The sequence below is a fragment of the Heliangelus exortis genome, chromosome 1 (genome assembly GCF_036169615.1).
Source record: "Heliangelus exortis chromosome 1, bHelExo1.hap1, whole genome shotgun sequence".
NCBI lineage: Eukaryota > Metazoa > Chordata > Aves > Apodiformes > Trochilidae > Heliangelus > Heliangelus exortis.
In genome coordinates this window covers 159,631,483-159,654,932 of record NC_092422.1, presented here as the reverse complement: position 1 = coordinate 159,654,932, position 23,450 = coordinate 159,631,483, and the positions used below count along the sequence as shown (strand labels likewise).

At 41.7% G+C, this 23,450-nt stretch overlaps 1 protein-coding gene across 10 annotated transcripts in view; it reads left to right on the top strand.

Moving 5' to 3' along the window:
- The first annotated feature begins 1,464 nt into the window (after positions 1-1,464).
- The window catches only part of DUSP16 (dual specificity phosphatase 16), a 69,110-nt gene continuing 47,124 nt past the window's right edge, over positions 1,465-23,450 (top strand). For 3 of the 10 annotated variants that reach the window (XM_071733357.1, XM_071733350.1, XM_071733355.1), the window contains exon 1: positions 1,465-1,577. The gene's annotated coding sequence lies outside the window, so the exon portion shown is untranslated. Of the gene's footprint in view, positions 1,578-1,697; positions 1,884-2,524; positions 2,617-12,856; positions 12,998-23,450 lie in introns of those variants that run through there. The other 7 variants (XM_071733356.1, XM_071733348.1, XM_071733354.1 and 4 more) reach the window with 4 other exon arrangements.

Here is a 23,450-nt window from a genome sequence, read left to right as displayed (position 1 = left end):
GCATCAACCCCCTGAAGGATGTACCTTGCTAGTCAACATTGGTACCAGCCAGAAGAAACACTTGGATACTTGGTATTGGATAAAATAATTACATATCTGTGAATCTGTTTAGACTTCACTTTCATTTTCCTCAAGTTTTACATTTGGATTTTTTTTTTTTTTAATTTTATTTTTTTATTTAACAAGGCCATTTAAAGAGTGAAGGCCCTCAATGCACCGTGCAGCCAACAGGGTGCTTCACACCCACCAAGCCACGCTACCGCGGGGGGATTTGACACCTTAACACTTCAGTCAGTGATTCTTGCATCATACCCCACAGCGTTACCTTTTAAAAGAGAAGGCCGCTGTTTAAGGAGCCATCCGGAGTGCTCGCTGTGGCACGGAAGGCCCTTCAGCTGGTGGCACCGAGCCCCGGGCGGCAGGACGGCGGGCGGCAGGGCTGCGGGAGCGGCCTGCGCTGAGGGACAGGGCTCACCACCGCCCCGTGCTGCGCCACATGCCCGGCGAGACCCACGGTGGAGGGGGACGCTGAGGCGGGACAGCCCCGGCGGAGAGGGGACAGGAGAGGCGACGGCTTGAGCCGGAGGGAAGGGCTGAGGGACCGCTGCCTCCCCCTCCGGGATAGGGGCGGGAAAGGGCCGCGGCGGCGGCTCGGTTGAATCGCTCCGCGGCCCCGGCTCCTCCCAGGGGCCGGCCCGGCGGCTCCAGCGGGAGGCCGGAGGCAGCGGACGCGTGTACCCCCCGGTGACAGCATGGTGCGGCGTGAGACACCCCCTGCACACCCCCCCTCCCCACTGCTTCCCGCTGCCGGGGCTGCGCGGCGGCTGTCTCTGTCTCCCCGCAGGGATCCTCTCTCCCCGCTCCTCCTCTTTCTCCTTCTCCCTCTCCCCCCACCTTCACCCCCCGGCTGAGTTCATTCCCTGGGATTGGTTTCAAATGACGCCATCGCTTTATTTTTACACCAATGACCTCATCCCAGCAGCTTGAAGTTTACTGACCAGCAAAACTCTTTTCTCTCGATTCCTCCCCTCCTTGTGCCTGCTCTGCCCGTTTGTTTGCAGTCGTTCTGGTCCCGTTGGGAAACGAAGGGTTTAAAAAAAAAACAAAAAACCACACACACAGCCCATACCCCCCAACACCAAAAAAGCCCACCCCAAGCGTCAAAACTTTCTCCCATCTCCCGAGCTTTTCAGTGTGTCCTCCCCCTCCATCAGTGTCCCCTTTTAATTTTCTCAAGCCATCGGAGAAGGGAGGGGGGGGGGAGGAAGGGGGGAAGAAGGAGAGGAGAGGAAAAAAAGCTCCCAATGTTTCCTTTTTCTTCTCCTCTTCCCTCCCCCCTTCACGCTTCCCCCTCTTAAAAAAGACCCGAATAGAGATTTTCCATGTTGTTTTTTTTTTAATTACTATTTTTTATTTTATTTATTTTTTGTCTTATTGAAGAAGAAGGAGGAAAAAGGAGCTTTCCCGCTTTCCCAGCGGCTGGAAGGGGACACGGTCGTTTCAAGAGGCAGCGGCGAGGCTGGTGGCAGCAACTTTTACGCCTGCCGAGGGGACAGACAGACAAACGGGGTGAAACAGTAAGTGCCAGGGGGACTGCAGGGACCCCCTCGCCCGGGGCCGCCCCGTGCAAGACAGCCCGAGAGGGGGGCAAGGGGTGCGGAGGGAGGGGGGGGGGGGGGGCCGGGCCGGGCAGGGCTGGGCGGGGAGGAGGAGGAGGAGGAGGAGGAGGGAGGTGAGGGAGAGGCGGGCGGCGGGAGCCTTCCCTCCCTCTCTCCCTCCTCCCGCATGCCCTTCCTCGCCGCCCCCTCACCTCCGGAGGAGAGCACCCGCAGCAGACAGGTCGCTGCCCCGGCCCGGGCAAGCTCTGGCCGCCTCCGCAGGTGGTAAGAAACGGGGGTGCCAGGGAGGGGGGGTACGGTACGGCACCGGTACCGGCACCGCGCTCCCCCTACCTGCTGCGCGGCGGCCGGCTGTCCGCGGCGGCTCCTGCCTTCCTCTCCTCTTCTTCCTCGTCCCTTCCTTTCTCACCTCCCGATATCCACCTGCCTCTCTCCTCATAAAGGCAGGGAGAGAGCCTTTTGTGCGGGGCAGGGGAGGCAGCTCGCCGCGGGAAGGGATGAACGAGAGACCGAGGGCTGCTTCAGCGCTCCCCGAGCCCGTCTGCCGGGGATGTCTGGGGAGGCTGCTGATAAGCTCCGGCGTGCGCGGCTGCCTTTCTAAACTTAGTAAACAGTGCTGGCTCCGAACAGGCTTTTTTCCACTGCTTAAAATGGTTGAAGGATGCTTTATAAGCCCCGAGGGGCTCCCGAAGAGCTGTTGGAGTTCAGCCTTCAACTTGGAAAAGGTTTAAATTGAGGCAGTTGACAAAATGGAGGGCTGCCGTGGAGTCCAGGAGTGAAGCAAATTGCAAATTGTTAACCTGGTTATTGCGCTCGTGTAAGACTCCGGGCTCCGTGGCCGGTGCCAGGATGCAGCCTGGCAGAGAGAGAGGTACCTTCTCCTGACTCCGTGGTTTATTTCCCCCTCTTAGAAGCGGCGGGGATGAGGAGTTGAGCGCACATCAGTGCGTGCCGAACAAGGTGTATGGGATGTGCCTATTGCAAAGCCTGACCAATGGTAGGATATTTCAGTGGCAAAAAATATTTGGTTACATGTTAGATGGGAAGCTCTTTGGGTTTGTTTGTTTGTTGTTTTTTGTTGTTTGGTTGGTTTTGTTTGGTTTTTTTTATTTTTTTTTTTTTTTTAAGAGAAGCCAGGAGATTTAACTTTCTTTTACTGTAGTTTCAGTCGATTAGAATAGAAAATCGATCCTTCAGTTTTCCTTCGAGTAAAGGGTGTAGTCATAGCAAGTTGTATTGTCTGACCTATGACTAACTTTTTTTTTTTTTTTTTCAAACATTCGGCGTATACCCAGCAGAATAAATAGTGCTCGTTTTGAAAGCTAAAAGCAGACTGAACTGTTTCTCCGTGTCAGGATGTGTGTTGGGGTTCTGAAAAGAAAAAACCCCAACCAAAACCCCAAAAATGATTTTGTAATCCTTGCTTTAAGATTTATGCTATTCCTGGCAGTGTGTGGTTTGGTAGATACAGCGTTTACGAAGTCGCAACTGACCAAACAGGAGTTGGTTTAGACTCTTCTTGTGTTTTGAGGGGAGGTGGAAAAATAGTAAGTCTTAATTTCTTTTTATGGTGTTCATCCCACTGCCCATTGGAGATTGAAGCATTCATCACAGTTGTTTATGTTGGTTGTCTGGGGGTTTCTATTTGAATGTGGAACAAGTATGCAATGGGGGGGTGTACATGTATTTTTAGCTTAAATTTTTAATGACAAAACGTACAAATAATAGTGATATTCAAAATCGAATCCTGCATTTAATGAGTCATGTTTCATATTTTTAGGAAGGAATCAATAAAAAATGTCTGAGGTGTAATAAATTCTGGTCTTTATGCTTGTTCAATATAATAGAGCTTCAGTGTATCTTAATACACAATTTCAAAATCTGTGTTTTAAATGAACAAGTAAGTAAAAGCAGCAAAGTAGGTGCCAGTTCCTGTGCCAATTAGATGCGGTAGCTGCAAAATACTGTATGGCTTCATACATTTGCAAAGGTCCAGAAAGCTCAACCAGGCATTTAAAAACACAGCACCTTGTATAAAGATACATAAATACAGTCCTGCTCCAGCAGGTCTGGTTTTGTTCACTACCTAAGCAGATGTTGGAACAAAATCACACTAGGAAGACATCTGTAGGAGAAACTGAGCTAAGTTTATCCTTGTTTCTGCAAAACGTGCGCTGTTCTTCCAGCAAAGGCAGCTCGCCTGGCAGGGATGTTTGCTTTTAACTAGAATAGCTGCAACTGCCCATAGGAACGGTATCAGCAGAAGCTGTGCAGGAATGTGTTAAATGGATTTCACTGGGAGCTCTGTCTCCCAAGCCAGGGCTGGCTCCTCTGGGGTCTGCGCCAGCCCTCAGCCCGTGGGAGGAGTTGTGGTTGTATGTGCCATGTGCCCGTGCACCTTCCTTGGCAAAATGACTCTGCCTTGGGAGTCCTGTGCCTCTGTATTTGCAGCTGGCAGCTGGCGATGGGGCTGATGAAGTCATGCGGAGTTACTAGAGATTGGATGGTGGGGACGGGTCAGCTGCTCTTCTGCCTTGAAGATAAGTGATTCACAGAGGCCTTAAGAAGCCTTTGGAGGGTGAATTCAGGCTCTCTTCTATACCTTCTATATTCAGAAATACTGAATAGGCAAGTTAGCAGTTGATTTCTGTTCCCTGCATTGGTCTTCAAGTGAGCTCTGCTCTAATGCGTTGTGCGGCAAGAGCTGTGGGCAGGGTGAAGGCCTTGCTCAGACACCTGTCTTTACAAAGTTTGATGCCTTAACCTCCAGACCTCTTCAGGAATAGTCACTGTTTTCAAAGTACCATTTTTCCAAGAAATACAGTAAGCGCAGCTGAAGCCTTTTTTCCCCTCAAGAAAAATGGAGGCAGGGTGATAGCTTGCACTTCATAGTGTGTCTGTTGAATTTTTTCTGTGAGTTTTTCTTTTTTTTTTTTTTTTTTAATCACAGATATTCTTTCAGTGCTGACAGTCCTTAATAGCCAGATGGCATAGAGTAGTTACTGTCAAAGGATGAGGTGTGGAAGGACTGGCACATCCCTTCCTTTTTCTTTTTTCCCTTTTGTTTAACCCGAGGAAGAAACCTGGGGTTTGCCTGCGAATTCTGTGAATCTGTTTTTACAGATTTGTTGTTATGCTGATCAAATGGCTAACTATTGCAGTCTTGTAACATTTTTCCTGTACTTGTGTATAGTGCATCCATGATTATTTAAGAAGAATTATAGAGAAGCTCGTTTTCTGGCTAGGAGGGAAGCAGCCGCGTCCCTGACGCTTTGAATGATGCGTTCACTGTCCCTACAGTTTCTTCCATCCAGATTTAGTTTAGTGACATGAAGGGTTTCTGTAGAATATTTTAAATATCAGTAACTACATATCACATCAGTATTGGTAATACTTCTCTGATTTGTGTGGCATCCTTAATAAACAAAGGGTAATGCGATGTTCTGTGGGTTACATACATGGCCTCTATTTTCTACATGATTCAGAAACCATAGGTGATGAGTGGCTTAGTGATGTGTATCAGGATGTCTGCCTGGACTAAAGGCAGCGATAACTGAAGAATAGGAGTCATTCAGGTGAAGGTGAAGCAAACACTGTAACTTCAGGCTACTTCCCAGTGGTTATTTGGGGAACTTTATCCTCAGGGTTTTCTTTATCACTGTATAATACTATCACCATCCTGATGCCAAAGCTAATTGAGATGAAACTGGCTCTGGAGCAAGCCTCAGAGGCTGAGATGCTAGGTGCTGCTTCTGTGTTGCTTGTCTGCCATGAATGGCCGTGGGAACAGAGAAGTTCATGTCAACACTTCCCTCCTTCGCCAGACCTGATCTTTAGATTGGTATTAGCTTGGTAGCTCCAAGTAAGTAATCTCCATTAAAGTTTTTCCCATAACACTCGATGGAAGCCCAAAATACACAATAATGTTAAAGTTTTACATCTTAGCCCTCAGACTTTGCATAGTTTTAACTGGCACAGTTCTTGTTTTGCTTATGGATAGGGCCTGTTGGTATCTATCATGGTCTCCAGTGAAGATGATGTTGGCCACCAGTGATTTACTATGCCTTGGCAATCAAAGAAAATCTGTATCTAGGGTGTGTGTATGGAGGATGAGAGGGAAGATGGGCATGAGTTCAAGGCCTTGTGTTTCCTTTTGCTGTGCTATGTGGTCTGCTGCTGAGCCAAGACTGACCTACTCGGAGTTGGCTCTGGGAAGGCTGGCAGCTTTCCATGTTGTGTCCCTACAAAATGCTCAAGCAGCTGAAAAAGAAACACAAATTAATAATTGGGCAGGGTAGGAAAGAGGGGAAAGATTGTTGCCTCAGTGACGGGAGGTTTCCTGTGGGGCTGTAGGGATGCAGAATGATCTCTTCTGCCACAGACCTTCCTCAGCTCCCATGCTGCTGCTGTTCTGCGTCTGCACTGTTTGAAGCTGTAAAGTTTGTGCCACGTGAATATATGAAAGGAACTGATGAAACAAGGTCTGTCTTTGTGAGGAAGTTAGTTATCTCTGCTCTGTCTTGGTCACAATGTGGGCTATACATTGCCAGTAACTTATACAGCTTCTCTTTAGTGTGGTCTTGGATCTAGTTTTGCCCATGTAGTACAAGTCTTTATCTCATTTCTCAGTAATTAGGATCAGTTCTTTCCATGAACCTCCTCAGGTAAATTTGTGCTCTCTTTTGGTTTCAAGCTTAAGTTACAAACTGCTGTCACTTGTTTGCCAAATAAAGATACCCAAGGGGAGGTGTGCAGAAGCTTTCATTAGTTGAGAATAAATGTAATTTTTTGTCTCCTGTAAGATAGATCTTTTTACTTGCTATCCAGAATGATAGTCACCTAAAGTATTGTCAAAGATTTTCAATATAAAACAATAACTGTGTTCCGTTACATAAATTTTGCAGACAACTATGATGTGTGGTTTTTAATATTGTGACTAAACCAGTGTTACCCATTCTCATTGTGTTCTACTATAAAAATTTGTGAATTGAGCCAGTTTGTTGACAAAATGATAAATCAGTGGCTTCTGCAAATACTCTCTTTTTAGACATCCTTGCTTGCTTGTCTAATGTTTTTTATATTACTGAAGGGATTGTGGGAGGCAAAAAGATGGGTCTGAGTATGTAATGTAGCAACAATGGAATGAGAACTTTACAGGGAGCATAAAACGAGGAGGACAACAGAGACTAATTGTGTGAAATTCCTTTTATGCACACGTTCTTGAGTTTGAATAACTAGTATGTATTCAGCCTGCTGGATTAGGCAGCTTTGGCTCTGCATGTGGAGCATAGATGTTGCTCTCAAAATAGGAGAGCAACTCTCCCTCCCCTCACACAATTCCAGATAAAATTTATTCAGTACTGCATTATTCTTCTACTGAACCCTTAATAAAGCATGTTTGAAGGCTGAATCTTGAGGACACAAACACCACTCTTTTAACAGTCTGAGTGTTGCTTTTGCTTCCTGATTGCTAGGTGTAAGAATCATTCACACCAGACTTAAAAGTCTCAAATTCCATGTTAGGACTGACTTGGGTTTCTATCTGCACGATGATACTTGAAAAGGGGTGACTTTCTCAATATTGTGTATTTCACTAAGTTTATACAGTCCCTTTAGGATGGAAGCCAGTTATGTTCCATTTACATGCAAAGAGTCTGAACTATATTTCAGAGTTTTCTCTCAACGTGCCATCCTGCTGCTGAAATGAGCCATAATTGTAAAGGTGAGTTGTGAGGACCAAGAATGTATTTGCCTAAAGAACAGGCATGAGATTACTTTCCAGTCATTGTAGTAATGCTGTCTGGAATAAGAATAGCACCTACTGTCTATACAGTTCTCACAAGTATTTTGTTACAGGTAAGAACCTGCTTAGGTGTTGGGATTTTATATCTTCTTTCTTTAAATATTATGCTTGGGATTCGTGTTTTCTCTTACTTTTCAGCTCTGCTGTACTAGAGTTTCATGGGAGTGTGTTTGAATTCTTGAAAACTGGAAGGGAAGATAGCTAGAGGGGGAAGAAACTTTATGTTACATGTATCTTCCCAACCTCCTAAATATTTAGAAGTGCCTTTCTAAAATACAAGAATTTAAGTATATGCCTCTTACTGGGAACACTTGGGGAGAAAACAGAAAGAACTTTGTCACTGTTTCATCAAAAGTTCATAAAGCTTTGCCAGTTTTCAAGCAAGGGTGAAGAATATTCCATCAAAAAAGCACAACAGTAATCTTAGTCCATTGGGTGGGCATGTTGTTAGGTCCAGGTAAGTCTTGGAAGTATTAACTTGATTGAATCCAGCTCAGCAGAAAGCAAATGGTGTCATCAGTTTATTAGGGCTCCTTCTGCCTGCCCCAGATCTCTGGGTGCAAGGCAGATATGCTGCAAATTGAGGATAGGCTTTGAAAATCTCTCTTCTGAGTCTGTTTGGAGTTCTACATTGACGGCAAATCGTAGCAGCAGGACCCAGTATCTTCTTCCTCTCTCCTCAAGGTTAAACCCAGGTTGTTTCACTTTCTTAAAAGCTCTCAAGGTTTAGATAGCAGGTGCTTTGGGGCCTTACTGAGGAGAGGTGGTTAACAGTGACTAGTCTGTATGTTCATAATTCTCTATATGTGGAGAAGGGGGCAGCTGAAGGCAGACAGACCTCCTGTTGGGGTCTGGTAGAAGCATAATCTTGATAGCTTATAGGAGACCTATTTAGGACATACTTAGACAATCTCATAAAGCTGCTTGTTCTTTCCCCTTCTACCTCGTGTGTTTCTCAGCATCACCCTTTTTTTTTTTTTTTTTTTTGCTTTGGTTGTTACTGCATGTAACTTCCCAGCTGAACATGCATGGTAATGTATTTGCCCTGGTCTCTTGTGAGTGGAGCAAGCACTCCTCTTCAGCTGCTGAAAATTCATGGCTTCTCATGGCTGACACATTGTGAGCGTGTTGTCACCTTCTCACTCCTCCATTCTGCTTGCTAGGAGATCTGTGTCTGCATACCATCCATTTGACAGAGCCTGTTTCCTCTCTGTGGCTCACTCAGCCTGTCTGCTGTGATGTCCAGGTGGACCTTGGAGTGAGTCCAGAGGAGGGCCATGGAGATGATCAGAGAGCTGGAAGCACCTCTCCTATGAAAATGTTGGGGTTTTTCAGCCTGGAGAAGAGAAAGCTTTGAGAAGACCTGGTAGTGGTCTTCCTGAAGGAGGTGGACAAGAAAACTGGGGAGGGACTTTTTACAAGAGCATGTAGGAATAGGAAGAGGGGTAATGGCTTTAAACCAGAATAGGGTAGATTTAGATTAGGTATTAGGAAGAAATTTTTTAGTGTGAGGGTGGTGAGACTGGCACAGGTTGCCCCGGGATGTTGTGGCTGCCCCATCCCTGGAAGTGTTCAGGTCCAGGTTGGATGGGACTGTGAGCAACCTGGTATAGTGGGAGGTGTCCCTGCCCATGGCAAGGGAGTTGGAACTCAATGATCTTTAAGGTCCCTTCCAATCTAATCCCTCCTATGATTTGAAAATGCCTGAAAAAACTGTTCGTCCAGCCCAGACATGATAGTATGAGTACCCCATTTGTTGCCTGTTTCTTCTTAAAATACTGCTGAAAGGAAGTTAACTCCTTCAAGTATAAAAGGAACTGTAATATAAGTGCAGATCTCCTGGGGACTAGACAAAAAAGTGAATGAAAGTGTCGAAATACCAACTAATACTTAACTGTCATTGCATGTTTTGCCAAAATGCTCTTTCTGCCCCCTCATATTTATAGGACTCCAATCTTTTTTCTCCAATTGAGGCTTGTATGACTCGCCTACAGGTGTGACCTGTTCTGGAACGAGGAAGCGTGTAGTGTCTTTTCCCCTGCTGCCTGATGTATGGTTAAATCTATAGAAAACTGTGGAGGAAGCTCAGGAATGCTGTTCCTCTGACATCCTTCTGCAAATACAAGCTATTAATGACCATTGCCTTTCATGGGCAAAAAAAAGTACTGGCGATTCCTTTGTGCACTTTATTTAATGGCGTAACAAGCGAGCACATTAGCTATTTTTATTCTAATGCCCAGACATAGGCCAGTATGGCAAAGTGGCTATGAAATGTCTGCATAGCTAAGTGAAAATACAGCTGCCGTTTAAAACAAAATCTTTTAGTTACAGGATTTTGAGGAGGTTCAACCAATGATCATCTAATCTCTCTAATTGAGCTGTGGTGAGGATTTTCAAGATTTGGAGTTAAAATAGGCAGAATGTGCTTTTCAGTTGCTGACTTTGGCTACTGTTTCAGTTGACAATAAGGAGGTAATGCAATAGGAGAGGTGGGAGGGGGGGGAACATTCAGGTTAAAGGTTCAGGTCTTGTCCCTTCAGGAAGCCTTGGGACTATCTGTTCTTACATGCTGCTTGGTGGCAGGCAGACAAAAAAAGACGAGTGCAGTGACACTGTTAGCAAATGCTAGCTCAGAGAGAAACAGTGTTTGTTTTGGGAATTTTTGAAGGCTGCCAAGTCCTTCGATGGTGTTTTTTTCTCTTTTTTTCCTTCTTCCCCTTTTTCCTTGAAGAAAAGGAAAAATCTGTCTACTTTGGCAGAAACGCAGCTTTCATGCCTTGGTGAATAATTTTTTTTAAAAATTTCAGGATGGTGTTGATGATTTAAGTCCTTGAATATTTCAAAGCCAAGAATTGATGTTATGGATTACCTTGGAAAGGATGTTGAACATTTGAATTTCTTGTACAAGTGCTCAGTAAATAGTTATACCTTGGTATGTACATGTGTGGTATCCAGTTCAATTTTGGTTTAAAAAAACCCAAACATGATAGATGTTAAAGGTTCTAATAAAAATAAAAAAATAAAAAGAAAAAAGAAAAGAAAATCACTTAATATTGCACTTTTCCTGACCTGGAACCTGTGTGATACTGGAGTAGATATCCAGCAGTAGCATAATTTAGTTAAGAAAAGATACATAACAATATAAAATACACTTAGAAAAATCTTGTTATATCCACCACAGTGAGATATTTCTACTGAGTGCTTACTGTTTGGCTCAGCTACTGATACTTCTTTTCTGTACAGTCAAGCATTATTCTTAGTTAGCTATTCATCACTTACCTATTTTTTCTGTTTACATTGGCAGGGTGGGAATCTAGAAGCATAACTTCCTACTGGAAAGGTCTTTCCCTTTCTAATATCAGTTGTTATACATCAAAGCCCAGCAGGACAAGTCTACCAATTTGTAGAAAATAGCATTACTTTTTTTGTATGTGTAGAGTGGGGTGGGCATCAAATAATCAACTGGTTTTCGGATATAATGAAGGTTAATTAATTCAAGCATCAATCTTTCAGCTGCTTAACCAGCAGTAGGATAGGCTTTTTTGAACTCAGAATTCTGCAGAATTAGTTCTAATTTATGTTTAAGTGGCTAACTTGAAATGCAGTACTATCTTTTGATGTCATACCATCTTCAGCTTTTTTGGAGCTGAAGTTTTGAACAGTAGGTCCAGTTTCAAAAGTTGTGCAGTGTTAGGGTCAACTTTTGTCATTATAAAAATACTAATAAAGGGGGATGTGCATAAAGAACAGAACTGGAGACAGAGAAAGAACAGTAATAATGGAAAAGAAGTAGTATTGATCAGATGTTGGGAAAATATACCATATGGACTAAATAAAAGGAGAAAAAAAAAGCTGAATTGACAGAGATGAAAATTGTTTTATAAAAGGAAGTTTTGCATTAGTTGCACATGAAAATGAGCTTTCTAAGTCACAGAAAAAGTAGTTCTAACATGACAACAACATAGGATCATCCTACTTTGACTGGTAATACTAAGCTTATAGTAGTGGATAATGAGTTATTTTCAGTGTATATAATGAAAAGCGATTTGGCTGGCTGTCTAAATTATATCTAGTTATAAGGAAACATGGAAAGGCGTAGCTTCCAGTGGATTTATAGCAGTAAATACTATGTGTGCATCAAGAAAATATTTTCTAAAGATTGATGAAAAGTAGTGAGTTCTGAGTGTTGTCTTTCTTTATTTTGTTTTATAATTCCTAATTTGGTTTATAATAACTGAAGATACCTGTTAAAAATTGGAAATGCTGGGTCAGAATATGTGGTGGCTGTTGGGAGAACATTGCATGGGCTTGCAAACGTGATTTTTGTGGCTAGGCATCTGTATATATCTAAGAATGAGTTTATTTTAAAATGTTGCACTGCAGACCATATCTTCATGTTGGAAAGTTGTAAGGTTCAGAGACTTAGTCTTCAAATAGCATGCTCATGAGACCAGGTAAAGATGTATCTTTCAGTGCAACTGAGAGGGTGGGAAGGAGTGGGCAAAATGATTTGTCCAGACACTTCTGTCATGAGTTGCCTTTTTTTCTTCATGCTATTAGTAATTTATTGTTGCTTTTTTAGTACTGGGTATGTATGTAGCTATTCTAGATGTAAGAGAATACATCTTTATCTTGAAAAGAAACCCAAAAAACGGTTGGCAGTTTTTATGTTCTCTCCTTATATGTGTCCATTTTAAGAGGCAGATATCCTCTACCAGAATTGCAGGTACAAATATACCAGCTTCCCAGGTCCCTGCTGTTTGTCTTCTAACATTTTTGGGTCATAATATGAGTTGCTAATGGTGTAAGTGCTTTGTAAGCATGACTAGGCAGTGCCACAAGGATATAAATAGGCAAGGCAGAAGAACAGTAGTCTAAAGGCTATTGACAAAGTGTCTTTTTCCAGCTGTGCTAGTAAAAAAGGTTACTGAATCCAGCTGCTTGATGCAGCTCTTCTGCCTCTGGCTGCTGACCTGAGTTGTCTGCTTGGAGTAGTTTTTATGAATGTTCATACTTACTTGAGGCCATATCAGAGCATGAGCTCACAAGTAGCCTATTCAGCTGTTTGAGCTAACAAGTTTTTGTGTTTGAAGCAGACCAGAAATCTGTTGTCCTGTTTGCTCCATAGGTTTTAAGTTGGTATTTGCTCCACTCCAGACCTGAAATTCCCTGCGTCTTTGACACAAAGCCTCAGAAATAAAGTACTCTGTAGACCACTCTCTGCTTTCTCCTGTGTTCTGCCGAACTTGCTGTTAACCTTGTTGAGCAAAAGAAATCGATTCAGTGGCAGTAAAAGCAAAAGAGGAGAAAATCAGTGTGGATCCACAGGAACTGGTGGAGCTCCCATGTTTGTGCAACATTGCATTCATTTTTATGGAAGTAAGAAGACTAAATATTCACCGTTACTGTCATTCTTTTTTTTTTGTCTTCCAAGACACTGTCATTGCAAATTCACTCTTACAGTGGATCTCAGGATTTCACAGTGAGCCAGAGCTGGGAACCAGAAACGGCTGAAACTTGTTTGGATGTGGTTTATTGATGTGTTTATTTATTCTGCTTGCTTGTCAGTTAGTTTGTGAGTAATTTAGATCATTGCATCACTGAATTAACATGTGAGCTGGCATAAGGGACAGAGTTGCTCTGTGGTAGTCCTGACTAGCTTGTTTTAAGCTGCCTTGGAGTGTACCCTCTCAGTCTGCCTTGTCATTTGGGGGTGTGTATGCAAGGCTCCAAAACAGCAGTTCTTGAAGCAGCCAAAAGTATGATGGGTTCTACCTCCTGTTCACAGGTCTGCCTGTTGAGGAGTAGGAATAGGCTTTTACTAGCCAGGTCTGCTGAAGCAAAAAAAAATATTTCCTCTTGTTCCAGAGACTGTGGTTTTTTTGCCTTTGTTTGGGGGGTTCCTGAGTACTTGGCTCACAAGCCAAGTAATGAGTTGGAGTTACCTGTGTCCTGCACTGCAGGTAAGCCAGCTGAAGCTCATAGGAGTCTGAAGGGATTTTTTGACATTTGGAGGAATTCCTTTCCAAGCTTGTCTTCTACAAAGGCAGCAAGAAGGATATTCATTACATGGATCTGCCCACTGGAAACTGAGTCTGGAACCATCAATTCAAGTAGCATTCAAGTTGAGTTAGATTGGGTTTGCTTGGCTGCCTGGAGCTCCAAGCGCTTTGTGCTCCCTTGGAAACTCTTGCTTGTCTGCTACCTGAGAAGCTTAGAACTTGAGTTCTGTGAGGGTGTTTTTCCTTTAAAATAATGGTAGAACATATGTGTGTGTATAGATACATAGTTTGTATATATCTATATATACATTAATGCACACACATGTATATGTATGTACAGGCTCTGTCCAGAACGGCTTATTTCTTACAAAGCTTTTACTGAAAGTGATTTTTCAATGTTTTATATGATAAGGATAGCCATTAATTAGCCAGTGAAGCAAAACAACCTTGCAGATAAAGCTTTCTGGGCTGTGTTTATGTATAATGAATGGAGAAGATCTGGAAGCATGGTCTTCATGGAACACGTACTATGCAGTTTTAGTGATTACAGTTTTTTGAAGTAGGCAGATAATTTTTTGTACATTCATAGCTTATGATTTATCTGCTTGAATATGTTTGTGATTTCTGATTATTACTTGGTCTTTCAAAAGGAAATTGAAACAACCCTAATCCCTTTTAGTTAAAAACTTGAAAGCATTTGTTTGATATCATATTCATCTGGTAAGATGAAAAATCTCCATTCCCCTTGGAGAACAGATAGCTAGTAATGCCTGTTTTATTTTTACCTTGATGTTTGGTGTTTTTTTTTAAGTTTTCACCTCATATTAATTTAAATGGTACCAATGTCTTCAGAGTCATCACATGGAATCCTCCTTTTCCTCACTTGTTAATTGCTTGTGCCATCCCTGCCCTCTGCTCTAGCAGAGGTCTTGACTGTACCTACAGCTCCCTCGAGCATTCCCGTTCCCCTTCAGAGGGTTCTTCTGACTTTCTTTTAGTATTAACACTGGTTTTTGTAATCTCAAATTCATTTGGGTTTTTTTAATCTTCTTTGCATCTCCTTTGACTAATGGTGTGCTGATACCATCTTCATCCTCTTGGGGTCCTGCCTAGAAATACCAAGGTTCTGCTACTTCAGCTGGAGCTCTGCTGAGCTGCTGTTGCCGTACCGGTGCTTGCGTTGCTCTGGTGCAGTGGTATCTGCAGTGGAAGAGATGGTGTTGCAGAAGATGATGTATAAGGCAGAGAGGAATCCAGAGCATCCTACTGACAAAACTGTTGTCCCTACAGCATGTCTATACTGGTGTTGTTCTTGGTGGCATTTTGGCAACCGAGGGCTTTTGTCAATTAGGGAAGAGACTTTTTCTTTTCCAGACCGCACAGACTGAGTTTTGCTGACTTGCATGAAACTTGCCTGTGGGTTTGTATAAACAAATTAACCAAAGTAGCCTGTCTGTCAAAAAAATCTCTGTGCTCCCTTGGAAACTCTTGCTTTTCTGACACCTGAGAAGCTTAGAACTTGAGTTCTACAGGGGTGCTCTTCCTTCAAAACAATGGTAGAATCTTCAGCTAGGTGTAAAGCTAAATAATTAACCTAAGAAGTGGTTAATTTCCAGTAGCTTTGCTCAATGTTTTTTCTATCAACAGAGACAACAATTTATCATTTTTTTTAGACTGCTATTTCTCTCGGATTTTTCCATTTCCTCAGGGTTGAGGAATGGCTGTGTGCGTATGGTTTCAAATACTATGTTTATCTTAAAATTTAAATTCTTTGGAACCTCTTGTTACGGATTACAAAATGGACTTTCTGCTAAGTCTACCTGAAATTCCTTTAAACAATTAAGTTGAAATGCTCAAAGTCACGTGAGCAAGTTTAATGGTGGGCTTGGTCAGACTGAGAAGGGTGGTTCTGTGTCCTGCCTCATTTCTTGCCTTATGCTTTATGCCAGTCATCAGGTCTGCCAGAGATTCTGTGTGGCTACTTTTAAATCAGTTTTTCTCATACTGAAGTTCAGTAATTATTTTTTTCCTTCTATTATTCTTCTTTCTGTACCTTCAGTATGTTTGGAAAACACTTTATACGTAATCTGGAACAGCTCGCTTTAAGGAGCATTACATATTTCTGTTATCTGCTCAGCCCTTACAGTCTTTAATTTCCTCATAAATCTTGAGGACACAGTGGCTTACTGTTAGTTAATCTATTTTATTTTTTCTTCTCTTCTTTTACATGTGAATCCTGACAGTAGATCATCTTAGTATATCTCAGTCTTATCTTTTGCCAGCATCCTGTGTGGAAAAGGCTTTTGCAAAGAAACCTAAATTTGCTTTCTCAGCTATCATAATCTTGTTGTTAGTATCCAATTTAATTACACCCTTCCAATTTCGTGCTCCAGCTCTTCAGATTTTTCTTATTATTTTGATATGTTTTTCCAAGCTGATACTCTTTAGGAAGTACAGTTTTTTTATGTATTATTATCTGCTGTCATTTATTCTGCTTTCTGTTTCTTTACCCACGCTTGGATTCACATTTTTCTGGGATGTGCTCATTTGGCCTGCGTAACCTCAAGAAAATGTTACCATTTAAACATAATGACTCTTTTCTTCCCTGGCTTCCTGTTCCCTTTCCTTGTGAAGTGGTGTGTATACCTTCCGCAACTTTCAGTCTCAGCTGGGAGCTAAACATGCAGCTTTTAATTTCCTCTTCTCTTCTCAAACTGAGGATCTTTTGGACAGGCAGTGTCTTAATCCCTATTTCTGAAACCTCATGGCTTGGTACTGGTTTTTGTAGGATTCTTTCCACGAGTGTGGTGAAGTGGGTTGTATTAATGCCACTGTCATTTAGCAGAGAGCTAATGCAAACAGTAAACTGACTTTCTGACATCGTTCTAAGATCACTTTAGTGAGGAGAAGGAGAAAATCTTCATTTCTTATTTCCAGGTGAAGAACGAACATGGAAACAAAAATGTCCCTTGGCATGTCCTGCTGTGGTTCAAAGGCTTGATTGAAATTTAGATTCTCCTTCATCAAATTAAATTCCTCTTGCTTTTGGCATGGTTTTCCCCTTACTTCCTTCTCTAAACAGAACTGGCTTGACTCTTCCCCCTTTTCCACACTGTAACTGTATGATTCCTTGTTTGATTTGTTGGACTTGCAAGAGCTCTGATGCTTTCCTGCATTAAAGATCCCAGATTCATAACGATTTCTCCCTCCTTCCTCTTGTCTTTCCCCTCCTGCCAACAGCCACATCCATACTTCTTGGGGTTGGTTTGTTTTTATCTTCCCCTAGGAAAAGACTTTCAATCTTCATGTCAACTTATAGCTCCTCTTATACAGAGTGCTTCAGTGAAATGTAATGCTAGGGCCATTTTACCAACTAAAGGAGAAAGGCTGGACCATATAATGGATTCTCTGCTTCTGTTGTCAGCTGTCTTCACTGTGGGAGGATGGTTCTCCAAGTTCCTTCCTGATAGTTTTCCATTTTGAAATGCACACTGTCCAGAATGACATGGCCTCTCTGTGGGCATCAAATTGTTGTGAAACACTAAGCACACAGAACTTGTTATCAGAATACTTGTGTCTTTGGTGTTTTTGGTTGTTTTTTTTTTTAAGGTCACTGTTGTGAAATAGAATGATTAAAAACTGTTACTCCAGAAGTAGAGAAAAGGTATTGAAGATTGCATCTTTTTCTGCAAAAAACAGTGCTGTCTTGAGACTAAATTACTCAAAAACAAGTTGTAATGAAAATATACTAAAATCCTCGGCTTTAACTTAGTTCTATCAAATACTTGGTAGAACTCCAAAGTGGTAAATAACTCAGTTATTTTCTTTATGGAGTACTAATCTTGTTTGCTTTGGCCTCTAAAACCAAACTCACAGCTTATTTTTACTTAATACAAACTTTTTTTAGAGTATCCCTTACATGCAGTAATACAGATATTTATTACAGGACCCAGAAAGCCAGTCACCAACCATGGACTCTGGTGGTTTTGGTGGTTCCAGAGGCAAAGAAGAGTGGTGTTCACTTAGGCAATTCTGGTTGATATAATAGTCTCAGTACTGATGCCAAAAGTCCTTGTAGACATTGTGGCAAAGTAATGGTTTTGAAGTAGTGTTTGGAAGGAGTGTGAGATAGGTGAGGGTTTCATCTCATATGGCTTAAGAAGAAAAATAAGATGAATCTGGTCAAAGAAGCAGGTCTGCAAAATTGTATTTGCTGCAGTGTTCTTCTTAGGTGCAAGCAGAATTGTCAAGGCCAAAGGAAATGCTTCTGTGCTACTAGCAAAAAGAGATTGTGTGCCTAGGTGAGCATTTTTCATCCCTTTATGTTGTTTGAATTGTCTTAATAGCAAGTGGAAAAATGGGCAGGATACAAGTCTAGCTTTGATGTAGCAGTCTGGGGACACATCTGCCATGAGATGAAGCAAGGTGATGGAAAAGGGGAATGCAAAAAGGTAAGTTTCTCAGCTGTAGCAGAATTTGGGTTCCTTCAGGAGCTTACTAGGAGTTATTTAAACATGCAGTGACTTGATTTGTAGGTGATGCCATTAGCTAGTGATGCATTTCTCTGGATTGGTCACCAGTTAATGATGTTTTCTTTCTGTCACCATTTTTATTGCAATGCGTGGTGGTTAAAACCCAGAAGAAGGTATACTCACATTCTAAGTTGTCTGTCCAGTTACTTCTGCTAGCAGCAAGAATTCATTTTTGTTGATGACTGCCAACAGTTGACATGCACAACGTGACTTCTTCAGAGTAAGTCTTAAACAAACAAAACCAGCTTTTTTCTGTAAATTCTGGTGTTCTGGTCTTCCTACCTTTTCTCTTGAGACTATTACAAGCAGTTGTTGTCTCCTTGATGTATTATTAGGTTTGCTGTGGAGGTTTTAACAGATTTGGATTTTTAAGACAGCAGTCTAAGATGAGACAAGGTGTCAAAGTGAAGGGTTTACACTTGGTGTAAACCCAAAACATAGTTTGTGAAAACTTGTTTCTGCTCCAGCATGACAAATCCCTTTGACTGCTGTCTGTTCTCTGGGACTTAGTGAAGTAGGGCACTTTTGTGTGTCAAACTGATATTTGCTTTCGGGGTGGTTTTTTAGTTTTTTTTTTTTTTTGTAGGAAACTCAAAGCTACAACAAATTGGCAAGTTTTCTGATTGAATTTTTAGGTCTGTTTGTGTCTTTAAAAGCCCATCAGGTGCTAATATGTAAGGCTGGGTTTTTGCTGAACTGTTTGTGTAGGATGCCACAAACTTGTTTCTCTTTTAGTGTGACTGGCAACCTCAAACAGTTTAGCTGTACTTATCATTTTATAATAGATTCATTTATTTATTTATTTATTTATAATTTATAATAGATCATTTTATAATAGATTCAGTAGCTCCTCTGGATTCAGGAATTAAAACTGAAATGCAATTGATCACGATAATCATATAAATAAGGTAACAAAATTACCAGACCTTCCAGGATGCTTAATCTCTTGTTCTTTTTGGTTTAGTTGAAATGTGGCCCAGAGTTACTCTTCTCCTTCATAATTAACTTTACAGATTTCTTAACTGAACTGTGAGAGGATGCCTATCTTAGTAGACCTGATGGAAGTGTTACCTCTTGGCATGTTGGCATGCACAAAGTTCTGAATGGTTCTGCCATGCTGGATACAACACACCATTCCTCTTTGGGGCATCAGTAGTCTAGAGATGGATTTTGTGAGTTTGTCTGTGTCTGAAACTATTGGGAATCTAATTGCTGGGTTCAGACATGGAACTTGCTCTCTAGAAAAGCTTTCCCATGGATAAACCTGAGTGCATTTAAATGTATTAAAAGAGCAAGGGTTGGGTGGAGTACCATGGGAATTGCCCTTAGCCTTGCTGGATGCATAGACAGTCTGTGGCGGGCCCCAGGAGGGCTTGATCATGCCTTAAAAATACTAGAAGAAGGTACCTATATTTAGATTCTCAGTCTGTTATTCTGTGATCATCTAGCAATGAAAAGAAATACGAATTCAAAGTCAGTAAATCATTTATCTGATGTCAGTTGTGCACCAAAAGAATTTTGAATATGACTGTGGTTTTGCCAAATAGTGTATTAAAAGACACATACCTAAACTATTCAGCATGCTGTCATGGAGCCCCTGTTTGAATTCATGGGAGTTATATACAGTAGGAAGTGCAAAATGCAGTGAAGGAGAGGGCCATTTTCCTGCATGTCTCTATCTCGAGTGGTAACAGTACTTGTATTTTTTTTCAGATGTTGTTCTTGGTGCTGATGAGCTTTGTCTATTCACTCCTTTTAGAAGCACCACCTCAAGTGCCTTTAAGTAGCTAATGCAGAAAGGATTCTGCTTTTCTGTGTTTGTAAGCTCTGGTGTTGGCAGTAAAGGTTTCTCATGAGTAGGCAGAAGGAGAAGCTGGTGTTCCTCAGCAGATCTCTACCAATTAATTTGCTGTCTGGAGTGGGGCAGTTTCCCTAGGGAGTTATTTTTGTGTTTGTGAGGAGCTAAAATAAAGCAAGCGAAATTTTCTTTGCCACAGTCTTCCTCATTCCAGTCTACCTGAAGCAGAGAAAACCTGGCTCCAAAGCTGTCATTAAGCTTCTTAAGAATACTTTTACTAGTTGTAATTGTCTGTAACGTGTAGTTTGACAAGAGTAACAAAGCAAGGAGACCACTTCCTACTGTTAGGCTTAAAGTTTTCCTTTTAATGACCAAGCTCTTTAGATTTGGCACAGCCAGTCTGCTGCAAACTTCTCAAGTACAAATAGTGATGACCTGGCAAGCAGGACAGCACTGGTAGGAGGATATTTCAGCCAAGGACTTGCAGCCAACCTCTTACCTTTATGCATATGATTTTCTTTACAATGCATGCAAAGCAGATGGGATCATGGTTAAATAATTACTCCTGCATTGAATGACTACCACCCTGAGAAAGGTGCTTGTGTAAGGAATGTCCCTACTGTGCTGTGTAAGAACAAGGGTGGTGTGCTGAGGCTATGTGAGCAATCATCATGCTGGTGCTTTCTCATATGTGACTCTACTGACTTGTGCTGAAAGGGGTTATTAACTTGAGTTTTACCTTAAACATACCAAAACCCTACAGCAATCTAGCAGAAGGGGCAATGGTGCACTTCAAACTGAGTCATGGTGCTTTGGATCTTTAGACCAAATGACATTCAAGCCATTTTTACCATCTGAGACAGCCAAGTAGACAAGTCCTCCTTTCCTACCCAAGCAGTTTATGCTTTGTTTCAAGTCAAACGTGTATCAGGTCCCGGTGCATTAATATCTGAGGGCCAGGTTCATCTTTTTTTGATCACTAGTGTATTTTTCCACTCCTTCAATTAGTCTGTTGTCTGCAGTAGCTTCTGTGTGCTTGTGATAAGATTATTTGCTGTTCTCTATATTGTCAGTGTATTTGAGCAAAAGTAATAACTCAGGATTAAAAGATCATCAGCTTTTTCTGGTGTTTGGTACCATAATGTCACACAGCAGCAGCTGCAGAACCAATCATTCTGGACATGTCAGTGAGGAGGAGAGTGCAGATTGAGATGCTCATCTACCCTGCACTGTGAAGTGCTGTGGGGAAAGCATTTAGTTGGGGTATATAAACTATCAAAGTTTAGAAAACTTTATTTACCAAAGCTGGTTTGATCACCAAGATGGTGGTTTGTTTCAGAGCTATCTTGTGAGTCTGAAGTTTAAGCATCTCCTCTGCCCACTGTCAGTCCCTTCACTGAAGCATGCTCAGTGCCCAAGGAATATCGGGATAATTTTCCTGCCAAACACAAAGAAAAAAAAATCCCTTGGTTTTTGACTCAAATTCAGGCATATGGCTCAATGGCATAGCAAAAGGCACACTGTTGATGCCAAGTAGTCTCCCTGCAAAAAATAAAGCTGGTTCTTAAGGAGGTCTCATGTGGTTATGCTTTCAGTAAAGTGCCATAAAACTGGCAAAACTATACTTCAAGCTGATGATGAGAACAAGATAAAAAAGAATGTTTTATTTCTGGATAGGCATTGTAGCTACAGGTAGACTAGAAACCTTTTCTTCTAGGTCTAAGTCATAGTTGTGTTTTTGAATGATTGCTCTTTCTTCCTCTTTTGCTTCTGCTCCAGATGAGTAAATGTGAGGCAGATTTTCTGTGATGGCTGCTGTGGTGGGAAGCAGTTCTGCAGCAGTCTAAGCTGAATTAAAATTTGGAAGATCTAAAAAATTATTTGGATTTGTGCTTGACTTTTTCAGCTCCTTGGTTATGGATTCTTGGCTTTCAGAAGTTCCTGCCTAGTAGTCGTTTACTGCTCTAACTTGACCCTGGTGGTGTGGCTGCAGAGGAAGAAGCCTGAAGGGGGTGGGAGGAGAGCTGCTCCTTCCCCTCTTTCCTGGTGACCTCCACTTCTGTGCTTGTGTTAAACTCTTTTTTCCTGCACATTTTGACCCATGCTATAATCCTATCAGAGAGGGCAACTGCAGTCAGGGATGAAGCCTTCTCTGGAAAAGATTTCTTGCCCAAGCCTGCTCATCTGAAACACTTCTGGCATTTGTTGGTAGCAACTGGCTTCTCTTGGGTGGCTTTTTGCCATGACTCCTCGTGCTCTGTGGTCTGAGCCACCAGGGTCAGCCTTTTTTTCATGCTACCTGGAGTTCTTGTGGAGAAACTAAATTATATATACCAGTCGAGGTGGCAAACTGTCTGGCTAAGGATACTTTGTAATCCAAAGAGAATTAAAAAACAACAAAAAAAAAACAGGTAACAAACAAATGGACTGGGTCTGTCACTGCCACGACTTTGTAAAGGTGAGTGGCTTTAATGTTTGTCACAGATACCTTTATGTCAACTTGGAACTGAAGGAAAAGAAAATTGGTTTTAAAGTAAAACACAATTCTCTATGAAAGCTACTTTTATTTGTAGCTGGAAATGTTAGCAGTTTTTCAGTAGCCCAAAAAGTAGTTTTAAGAAAACTTTTTTGGTGTTTTGTTCTTGATTTTTGCTTTTTTGCCTATGTGATTTTTGTTTTATACTGTTTCTGTTCAGAAAAAGACAATTTTTTTTACAGACAGGTTATAAGAAAAGTTTATAGGGAGAATGATTTTTTTTTTTTTTTTGTTCAGTTTAAATTGGCTAGTTTGGGGAAGACAGGCAAGACCCCAGGAGCATAAACTCTACTTCAAACAAAAAAAAAAGCTAAATCAAGATCAGGTTGGAATTAGTAATAATAAAAAAAACAACTTGATAATACAGAGAGAAGGTTATTTATGGGAAAAATGTACCACAAATCTAGCAACTCTGTGGATTTTCTTGTTTTGGTATTAGCTCCAGGATTTTCTTGGTTTGGTATTAACTCCAAGGATTTGGGAAAAGAAGAGTGTTCTTTCTTTAAGGGTATCTTAGGTTTTTTTCTGACTTGCATCTTGTATTTTCAGTGGTGTGACTTCAGCCAGGCAGTTGCCATGAGAAATATGATTCATTGGGTAATTTATGACATACTTCGGGATGTGTTTTGGACTTCTTCTTTTCCTGTTTGGGAAGAGGGACAGGCTGTATGTTGAGATGTTTTGGAAGCCTTGGCTTTTTTTTTCTGTGTCACAGTTTGGTTCTGTTTCACATCCATGTGTGTGTGTGAGGAAGGGCTCGTGCATTCTGGAGTTCATGCCCTCCCTCTCCTTATCACTCCATATTAACTGGGCTCATAAAAGATGTCACCTCTCCCTGCAAAACTTGCCTTTCCTGTATCCTTGGGCAGTTGCAGATATAGCAGGAATAGTGAGGGTTCTGTTGGATATGCAGTCTATGTGTTTTCTTTCACAGAGTAGCTGGAATTTATTGTGGTGCTGGAAGTGACCGTGAGATAACGCCTCTTTTCCTGAGATGGAGTGGGATGCTTTTTTAACCATGTTATGGATTCATGCAATACCATTGTTCCGTTGATGTTTAACATAGGTTTGAACATGTTGACATAATAATTTAAAACAAACAACCAAAAAAAACCACCCCACAACATATGTACCAGTTGGGAAACACAGTGTCATGAACA